The sequence below is a fragment of the Mobula birostris genome, chromosome 1, assembly GCF_030028105.1.
Source record: "Mobula birostris isolate sMobBir1 chromosome 1, sMobBir1.hap1, whole genome shotgun sequence".
Lineage (NCBI taxonomy): Eukaryota > Metazoa > Chordata > Chondrichthyes > Myliobatiformes > Myliobatidae > Mobula > Mobula birostris.
The window spans coordinates 105988490-105999875 of NC_092370.1; positions in this window are offsets into that span (position 1 = coordinate 105988490).

Below are 11386 nucleotides of genomic sequence, written 5' to 3' on the forward strand. Positions count from 1 at the left end.
GTCTCTCCAGGGTCTTCATGATGTGGGAGGTCAATGCCACTGGTCTGTAGTCATTGAGGCCGCTGGGGCGCGGCATCTTCAGCACAGGGACAAGGCAGGACATCTTCCACAGTACAGGAACCCTCCGGAGCCTCAGGCTCATGTTGAGTACATGGCGAAGTACTCCACATAGCTGAGGGGCACGTCATGGCCAGTCATTGAGGGAGCTCCAAGAAAGGGAACTTATTGCCATGCTGCTGCAGATCAGCAACCCCGATAGAACCCCAGCCACCTTGAAAAAGAAGAAAGAAACATTAAAGAGAGAAATTTAAGCTGTTTCTGCAGATGAACTAAAAGAGGCAGCCATTTGGCGCCATCTTAATTTCACCAAATGATTTAAAACTACCACTATCTTGTTGCAGAGATCAAAATTTTCCAGAACTTAGAGAAGTTGATGTTCATGCCATCAGGTTGGAGGCTACCCAGCCAGAAAATAAGGTGTTGCTGCACTCAAGTTGGAGGGTGTCCTTCAACCTGATGGCATAAATATCGATTTCTTGAACTTCTGGTAATTCTGGATTATTGTGTGTGGGTCTGTTTGTGATGGCTACATTGTGTTTGGAGCAAAGGTTCTGTTTATTTCAGAAACTGGCTGATCGAGCTATGCAAACCGATGCTACTGCCAGAGTGTGGCCCGAGATCCCGTGGGAGCTTGGGAGACGACGCTGAGGCGGCAGGGCCAGAGCTAAGGTTAAGACTAAGAAGAGGGAATAAAAACCTTCTATCTTCGCGATCATCATGGGAAATGTGAAGTCCTTGGGAAATATGATGGATGAGCTTGGCACACTGATTAAGACCTGGGGGGGGGGGGGGCGAATTCCAGGAGTGCAGTGTTTTTGTGCTTAACTGAGGCCTGCTACATGTGCATTTCCCAGCCCATAGTGCTACCATACCTTGCTTCAAGTTCGTCCAAGCGGATAGAGATGTGTATTATTATCCTGTACTTTACTATTAGTTAAGTCTGCATACTGCTAAGTGTGTTTTTAAAAGTTGCTGCTGTAACGAAAGAATTTCCTACTTGGGATTAATAAAGTACTTATTATTATGAATAATTACCTCCCCCATCATTCCCCATTCCCATTTCTCTCTCTCACCTTATCTCCTTACCTGTCCATCACCTCCTGCTAGTGCTCCTCTCCCCTTTCCTTCTTCCATGGCTTCTGTCCTCTCCTACCGGATTCTTCCTTCTCCAGCCCAATATCTCTCTTCACCAATCAACTTCCTGTCTCTTTACTTCACCCCTCTTCCCCCACCTATCCCTTCCTGTTGCTTCTTTCCCTCCCCTCACTTTCTTACTCTGACTCCTTTTGTTCTCCAGTCCTGGTGAAGGGTCTTGGCCCAAAACGTCGAATATACTCTTTCCCGTAGATGCTGCCTGGCCTGCTGAGTTCCTCCAGCATTTTGTGTGTGTTCCTAGTTATGTTCATACTGTATTACTCCAAGAAACAATCCCTTATGCACTCCACAAACCCATCTCTCACAGTGCCTGTTTATCTAATTAATAATCAGATTAAAATTACCACTGATAATTGCAAAACTCCTTTCCTTTACTTTTACTTTAATTTTCCTTTAATGTTTCCCCATTTATGTTTTGTCCAATTTAGAGATAGTTTTGAGGACCGAATTACTACTCCCATCTACCGTATGTCTTCTTTCCAATGTTATTCTTTAGTTCTATAAGATGATAAGATGTAGGGGCAGAATTGGGCCATTCAGGCCATCAAATCTGCTCCAGCATTCATCATGGGTGCTTTATTATCCTTCCCAACCCCATTCTCCTCTCTTTTCTCCGTAAACTTTAACACCCTTACTAATCAAGTACTTATCAACCTCCACTTTAAATATACCCAATAACTTGATCTGCACAGCCATATGTGGCAATGAATTCCACAGATTCGCCACCCACTGGCTAAAAAATTCCTCCTATGTTCTACAGAATGTCCTCCTATACTAGAGTCCCCACTGTAGGAAACAGCCTCTCCAGGGCTTTTAATACTTGATAGGTTTCACTGAGCTTCCCCCCCGCACCCCATTGCATTCTTTTGAACTCCAGCAAATACAGGACCAGAGCCATCAAACATTCCTCACGTTAACTCTTTCATTCCTGGAATCATTCTCGTGAACCTCACTGGACCTTCTCCAAGCCAGCACATACAGTACTTTCTTAGATAAGGGCTCCAAAACTGCTCACAATACTCCAGGTGCAGTCTGATCAATACCTTATAAAACCTGAGCATCACATACTTAACTCTTATATTCTAGTCCTCTCAAAGTGAATGCTGACATTACATTGCCTTCCTTACTACTAACTCAAACTGCGAGTTAACATTTAGGGAGTCCTACACAGGGACTCCAAAATCCCTTTGCACCTCTGATTTCTGAATTTTCCCCCTATTTAGAAAATAGTCTATGCCTTTGTTCCTTCTATGAAGGTGCATGACCATACTCTTCCCTACACTATATTCTATCTGCCACTTCTTTGCCCATTCTCCCTATCTGTCTAACTCCTTCTGCAGACTCCTTGCTTCCTCAGCACTACCAGCCCCTCCACCTCTCTTTGTACCGTCCACAAACTTGGCCACAAAGCCATCAATTCTGCCATCCAAATCATTAACATATAACGTGAAGAGAAGCGGGGTCAATACCGACCCCTGTGGAATGCCACTCATTACCGGCAGCCAACCCCTTTATTCCCACTCTTTGCCTCCTGCCAATCAGCCAGTGCTCCCTCCATGCTAGTATTTCCTGTAATACTGTGGGTTCTTATCTTGTTAAACAGCATCATATGTGGTACCTTGTCAAAGGTCTTCAGAAAATCCAAGTAAACTACATCAATTGGCTCTCCTTTGTCAATCCTGCCAGTTTGTCAGGCAAGATTTCCCCTAAAGAAAACCATGCTGACTTTTGCCTGCTTTATCATCTGCCACCATGTAACCTGAAACCTTGTCCTTAATAATGGACTCCATCGCCTTCACAACCACTAAGGTAAGGCTAATTAGCCTGTAATTTCCTTTCTTCTGCCTCTCTCCCTTCTTAAATAGTGTAGTGACTTTTGCAATTTCCCAGTTCTCTGAAGCCATTTCAGAATCTAGTGATTCTTGAAAGATCATTACTAATGCCTCAACAATCTCTTCAGTTATTTCTTTCTGAACCCTAGGATGTGGTCCATCTGGTCCATGTGATTTATCAAACTTAAGATCTTTCAGCTTCCCAAGGACCACCTTCTTAGTAATGGCAACTACACTCATTTCTGCCCCATGACACTCTTGAATTTCTGGCATACTACTGGTGTCTTCCACAGTGGACTAATGCAAAATACTTAATAAGTTCATCCGCCATTTTTTTGTGCCCATTACTACCTCTTCAGTGTCATTTTCCAGCAGTCCAATAGCCACTCTTGCCTCTCTTTTACTCTATATATATCTGAAAAAAATTAATATTCTCCTTTTTATTAGTGGCCAGCTTACCTACATATTGTACCTTTTTCTCTCCTATGCTTTTTTTTTAGATGCCTTCTGTTGGTTTTTAAAAGCTTTCCAATCCTCTAACATCCCACTAGTTTTTGCTATATTGTATGCCCTCTCTTTTCCTTTTATACTGTCTTTAACTCCCCTTGTCAGCCATAGTTACCTCAACCTCGCTTTAGAACAATTCTTCCCCTTTGGGATGTATCTATCCTGCACCTTCCAATTTGCTCCAGAAACTCCAACCATTGCTGTCCTGCTGTCATCCCTGCCAATCAACTTTGGCCGGCTCCTCTCTCATGCCTCTGTAACTCTCTTTACTCCACTGTAATACTGACTTTATTTTCTCCCTCTCAAACAGCTGGGTGAACTCTAACATATTATGGTCATTGTCTTCTAAGGTTTTCTTTACCTTAAGCTTCCCAATCAAATTTGGTTCATAACACCAACCCATGATTGTCTTTTCCCAAATGGGTTCAAACATAATAAGCTGATCTAAAAAACTATCTTGTAGGCATGCTACAAATTCCTTCTCTTGAGATTCAGCACCAACTTGATTTTCCCCATCCTACCTGGATATTGAAATCCCCCATGACTATTATAACATTGCATTTTCTGTCTTCTGTTGTAATTTATATCCCACATCCTGTCTACTGTTTGGAGGTCTTTGTATAACTCCCATCAGGGTCTTTTTACCTTTACAGTTTCTAAACTCTACCCACAAGGATTCTACATCTTCTGATCCTATATCACGTCTTTCTAAGGATTTGATTTCATTTTTTACTAACGGAGCCACCCCGCCCCCTTTGCCTACCTGCCTGTCTCTTTGATCCTTGGATGTTAAGCTCCCAACTACAATCTTCTTTCAGCCATGACTCAGTGATGCCCACATCATACCTGCCAATTTTTAACTGCTCCCAGATCATCTGTTTTATTCTGTACACGGTGTGCATTCAAATATAACACATTCAACCAATTTTGTCTCCTGTTACACTACAACTCATCCCACTGGCTGCAATTTTGCCCTGCCATCTGCCAGTCCTTCCTGACAGTCTCAGTACCCACGACCTCTGCTTGTAAACCAAAAGCCCTATTACTCTGGTTCCCATCCCCCTGCCAAATTTGTTTAAACCCTTCCCTCGGCCTTCTCTAATGCACCAAGAGCAAATGGTGAGAGTCAAAGGGGATATGCCAAATTTCTTTAGTCTGAAGAAGTAGAGCTTTCTTGGCAATGGCATCTATGTCATTGTTGCAGGACACGCTATTGGTGACGTTCACTTCAAGGATCTTGTAGCTCTCAATCTCTCGATGTCATGACCATTGATGTAAACGGAATCTGTGCACAATCCTTTTCCACTTTGCTGAAGTAAATGACCAGCTGTTTTGCTGACAAAATAAGTTATCCACTTTCAAACAAAACTTTTTTTTTAACTGATGTGAGATTGGATATTGTTGATCTTCAGTACTAAGTGTACTTGTACACAAGACTCTGAAAGCCAACATGTAGTTTGTATTGGATGCTCGAGTGGATCAATAAGCAAAGCTGTTGCCTCACCACTGTAATGACACAGTTTCAATCCTGACCTCTGGTTATGCCTGTTCAGAGTTATTATCTTCTTTCCGTATCTGTGTGAGTTTTCTTTGGTTTTTACCTATTTCTTCCCGCATCTCAAAAACACATTGATTGGTAAATTAATGGGCCCCTGTAAATTCCCGAGGTTGTGGAGTTGAGTTGGAATTTGGAGGAGTTAATGGGAATGTGTGACGAATAAAATGGGAATGCTAATTGGTCAGGGTGAATTCAATGTGTCAAAGAGATTAATTCCATAAAATATGATTTTGCAGCAAATAAGCTAATGAGCAATTTTTAGAAAGGCAAATGGAAATGGTGTGTTCGTCTTTATTATGAGAGAATTTGAAATCAAAGATGCAGCTGTCTCAAAATAATAATATAGGTCTTTTGCAAGACTGGATTTGGAGTATAGGCAGAGTTTTGTTCTCTGTACCTTCTTGCTGAAGAGGGAATGCACTGAAGATTCGTTCCACTGGTTTTAGGAATGGTGGGTTTGCCACAAAAGGGCAAATTGTGTTGAATGAATGAGAGTAGATCTCATGAAAATTACAAAATTCTTATCGGACTTTACAGATTTCTCCTGGTCGAGGTGTCTTAGACCTGCAACAGAGTCTTTGAATAAGGATTAGGCTTTTTAGTACTGAAATTAAATTTCTTCACTCAATGGGTGATGAATCTTTGAAAATTTGTACCTCACAGTATGAAATATATTCATACTAACAATAAAATAGTTTCATAAGGATAGAAAACTCAGCTTTTCTGAGAAACTTAAGATACTAGGCAAGGAGGATAATTAAGAAAAATCCATATAATTATGAAGACTTTGACAGGATGAAGAGAAGAGTTTCCTCTGGTTTGGAGATGTTGCTGCACATACACATTGCTGGAAGCACTGAGTGGCTCGCCAATATAAGCAGCTCCATCAGTAACTTTCTAGAAGAAAAGTGGGTAACAGTTTGAAGTAGCATCATGATAAGTAATACATGATCACCGTACATGATACCCACACCATCACCGACTTTATCCGCTCAGGGGATCTCCCATCCACTGCTACCAACCTTATAGTTCCCACACCTCGCACTTCCACAAGATCCACAAACCTGCCTGTCCTGGCAGACCTATTGTCTCAGCTTGCTCCTGCCCCACTGAACTCATTTCTGCATACCTCAACATGGTTTTATCCCCCCTTGTTCAATCCCTTCCTACCTATGTTCGTGACACTTCTCACGCTCTTAAACCTTTCGATGATTTTAAGTTCCCTGGCCCCAACCGCTTTATTTTCACCATGGATGTCCAGTCCCTATATACTTCCATCCCCCATCAGGAAGGTCTCAAAGCTCTCCACTTCTTTTTGGATTCCAGACCTAATCAGTTCCCCTCTACCACCACTCTGCTCCGTCTAGTGGAATTAGTCCTTACCCTTAATAATTTCTCCTTTGGCTCCTCCCACTTCCTCCAAACTAAAGGTGTAGCTATGGGCACCCATATGGGTCCTAGCCATGCCTGCCTTTTTGTTGGCTTTGTGGAACAATCTAAGTTCCAAACCTATTCTGGTATCTGTCCCCCACTTTTCCTTCGCTACATCAACGACTGCATTGGCGCTGCTTCCTGCACGCATGCTGAGCTCGTTGACTTCGTTAACTTTGCCTCCAACTTTCACCTTGCCCTCAAGTTTACCTGGTCCATTTCCGACACCTCCCTCCCCCTTTTAGATCTTTCTCTCTCTACCTCTGGAGACAGCTTATCTACTGATGTCTACTATAAGCCTACTGACTCTCACAGCTATCTGGACTATTCCTCTTCTCACCCTGTCTCTTGCAAAAATGCCATCCCCTTCTCGCAATTCCTCCATCTCCGCCGCATCTGCTCTCAGGATGAGGCTTTTCATTCCAGGACGAGGGAGATGTCCTCCTTTTTTAAAGAAAGGGGCTTCCCTTTCTCCACCAGCAACTGTGCTGTCAAACGCATCTCCCCCATTCACGCACATCTGCTCTCACTTCATCCTCCCGCCACCCCACTAGGAATGGGTTCCTCTGGTCCTCACCTACCACCCCACCGGCCTCTGGGTCCAACATATTATTCTCTGTAACTTCCGCCACCTCCAACGGGATCCCACCACTAAGCACACCTTTCCCTCCTCCCCCCTCTGCTTTCTGCAGGGATTGCTCCCTACGCGACTCCCTTGTCCATTCGTCCCCCCCCATCCCTCCCCACTGATTTCCCTCCTGGCACTTATCCTTATAAGCAGAACAAGTGCTACACATGCCCTTACACTTCCTCCCTTACCACCATTCAGGGCCCCAGACAGTCCTTCCAGGTGAGGTGACACTTCACCTGTGAGTCGGCTGGGGTGATATACTGCGTCCGGTGCTCCCGATGTGGCCTTCTATATATTGGCGAGACCCGACGCAGACTGGGAGATCATTTTGCTGAACCCCTACGCTCTGTCCACCAGAGAAAGCAGGATCTCCCAGTGGCCACACATTTTAATTCCACATCCCATTCCCATTCTGATATGTCTATCCATGGCCTCCTCTACTGTAAAGATGAAGCCACACTTGGGTTGGAGGAACAACACCTTATATTCCGTCTGGGTAGCCTCCAACCTGATGGCATGAACATTGACTTCTCTAAATTCCGCTAATGCCCCACCTCCCCCTCGTATCCCATCCGTTATTTATTTATACACACACATTCTTTCTCTCTCTCCCCTTTTTCTCACTATGTCCCTCTGACCCTCTGACTATACCCCTTGCCCATCCTCGGGTTTCCCCCCCACCTTTTCCTTCTCCCTGGGCCTCCTGTCCCATGATCCTCTTATGTCCCTTTTACCTGTCCAGCTCTTGGCTCCATCCCTCCCCCTCCTGTCTTCTCCTATCATTTTGGATCTCCCCTTCCCCCTCCCACTTTCAAATCTCTTACTTGCTCTTCCTTCAGTTAGTCCTGACAGAGGGTCTCGGCCAGAAACGTTGACTGTACCTCTTCCTAGAGATGCTGCCTGGCCTGCTGCGTTCACCAGCAACTTTGATGTGTGTTGCTTGAAGTAATACATGGGATTAGTTCTGGATTGCTTTAGCAGACAGATGTCAGAATGACAATGGGATGAATAGCCTCATTCTGTGTTGTGAATACTGTTCTACGATCAATAATCCATTGACATTATATAACTTATAAAATTTCAATTGTGACATTATCAATTGTAGGGAAAAGTAGAAGTTCTTCAGTTTCCATTGAAAGATGACTTTCGTCCATCGTGTTTCTTCAGTAGGATGAGTGTTTAGAAGCTGGTTTTATTCTCTTAATAGCAGAAGGTACATTTGTAGATCTCATCTGGCTCCATCAAACATCGAGATGCTTTCTACATATGAAAGTGCTGGAAGTATTTTGCAATGAAAAACTGATTCCTTGCATCCTACTCTTCTTTCATAGTGTGCTGTTACATATGAATATTGTTCCTAGGCTACTTGAGATGCTCCTGCCATTTCTTTAGACCATGGTTTCAAATGATTCTGGCTTCTGGCCCCTTCCTTTCCAGTTCTAACAAAGCGTCTTGTCTTATAATGTCAACTGTTATTCCCCTAGATAGATGCTGCTTGACTTGCTGTGTTCCTCCAGCATTTTAGGTATGTTCCTTTATACTATGATTATTTTTCATTAATATAAATTACGTGTCCCTAATTACCTTACTGAACAAAAATCTGCCAGTTTCAGTCAATGGGCCAAGTAACACTGACCATAGTCAGTATTTCAAAAATGGAACCACTGGCATTTAACTCTTGAAATAGAACCCAGTCTTTGTTTTCTGAAAATATGTTGTTGGATCATTGAAAATCAAGCACTCATCAACTGATAGAGAATTTGTCTGACACCTTACCCCATTGCTTGACTTCTCACATCAATCCTGCTGTGCCAGGTGAGAACTGGCTCAGGATCAAATTCCCCGAAGATCTGTTGTTATTGGCCTTAAAGTTAGGAGACAAAAGGAAAGGCAAGCTTCTTCAAAATTATATTGCCTTAATGTTTTCATGTATTGTGTGTCTTTACTTTAACTATTTTATTTACATTAGTTTTTATTACTATTTTAATTATTGATTCCTTTCCTAATAGCTTTTCAATGTGTGAATGTCAGAGGAGTAAACGCTGTTAAAATCAATGGCAGCTCTGACAGAGGAAAAGTTGCATCTTTACATTCTGTCAATGACTTCTGGGAACTGTGCCACCCGTAGCCCAGTCACCATCTAGACCCCACAGTGTGCATAGGCTCAGCTAGATGGGTCCATTGTATCTAGCCCAGGTAAGTGTAGGAACTGCAGGATGTTAGTCCAGTTGGGAGGATCAGGTCACCAAGATCTGGACTAAAAATTTTTATATTGATCTCTTATTGTTTTGGTTCTGGAAAATTAATCATCAGACAGTTATTTTTAAACCTATCAGATGACATGAGCCAACACCTCATTTTACACTATTATTACCAATGTAATAATAACCTCAATTGATGACCATTTGTTCTGTTTTTGACACTGCCTTGATTAATGGTTAATGGATACTGAGACATACTACTTAGGGCCATGAACTATGGGTAACACTTCAATGTGAGATTCAAACTGAGTGAAGCAACACACACAAAATGCTGAAGGAACTCAGCAGGTCAGGCAGCATCTATGGAAAAGAATAAACAGTTGACGATTTGGGCCGAGACCTTTCATCAGGACTGGAGAAAAAAGATGAGAATTCAGAGCAAGAAGGTGGGGGGAGGATAGGAAGAAATACCAGGTAGTAGATGATAAGTGAAACTGGGAGGGAGGAGGGGTGAAGTAAAGAGCATGAAGTCAACGGGGAAAAAGATAAAGGGCTGGAGAAGGGGGAATCTGATAGTAGAAGACAGGCCATGGAGGGGGGAGGAGCCCCAGGGGAAGGTGATGGGCAGATAAGGAGATAGAGGGAAATGGAAGTGTTGAACCGTGGGCTGGGGAGGGGGGTCATTATCGGAAGTTCGCAAAATTGATGTTCATGTAATCAGTTCAGAGGCTACCCAGATGGAATACAAAGTGTTGCTCCTCCAACCCGAATGTGGCCTTGTCGTGGCAGTAGAGGAGGCTATGGACTGACATGTCAGAATGGAAATGGGAAATAGAATCAAAATGGGTGGTCATGGGGAGATCCCGCTTTTTCTGGCATACAGAGAGTAGGTGCTTGGTGAAGTGACCTCCCTATCTACGGTGGGTCTCACCAATAAACAGGAGGCTACACCGGGAGCACCAGATACAGTAGGTGACCCCAACAGACTCACAGGTGAGGTGTCACCTTATTTGGAAGAACCGTTTGGGGCCCTGAATGGTAGTGAGTGAGGAGGTGTAAAGGCAGGTGTATCACCTGTTCTGCTTGCAAGGTTAAGTGCCAGGAGAGAGATCAGTGGGGAGCACGAATGGACAAGGGGGTCCTATAGAGAGTAATCCCTTCAGAAAACAGAAAATGTCGGGGGGGGGGAGATGTGCTTGGGGGTGCGATCCTGTAAGTTATGAAGAATTATGTGCTGGATGCGGAGGCTGGTGGGGTGGAGGTGAGGACAAATGGAACCCTATCCCCCTGGGGATAGTCTCTAAGGATCTCCCATCCACTGCCACCAACCTCATAGTTCCCACACCCTGCATCTCCTGTTTCTGCCTTCTACCCAAGATCCACACACCTGCCTGTACAGATAGACTCATTATCTCTGCTTGTTCCTGCCCCACTGAACTACCTCAACTCAGTTTAATCCCACCCTGGTTCAATCCCTTCCTACCTACATTTGTGACACTACATACAACTTTTGATCTTTTCAATGATTTCAAGTTCCTGGCCCCCACCATCTTATTTTTATAAATTGGAGCAGATCTAAGCCGCTTCTCAGGCAGGAGTTGATACGTTTCATCACTAACCTCTCAAAACATTTCATCACTGTGGATGTAAGTGCTACTCGGCGATAGTCAGCCATTGAGGCAGGTCACCACACTCTTCTTGGGCACTGATACATTTGAAGCCTTCTTGAAGCATTTGGATACCACACACTGCCAAAGTGAGAGGTTAAAGATCTCAGTGAACACACCAGATTGTTGATCAGCACAGGTCTTTGGTCCTTGGTCAGGTACCCTATCGGGGACGAATGTTTTAAATATGTTCACCCTCCTGAAAACTGCTCTCACATCAGCTTCAGAGACTGAAATCATAGAATCATCGGGAAACGTGAGAGTTCGTGATAGTTCCTCAATGTTTTGATGGTCAAAGCGAGCATAGAAGACATTGAAGCCACACACACAAAATGCTGGAAGAA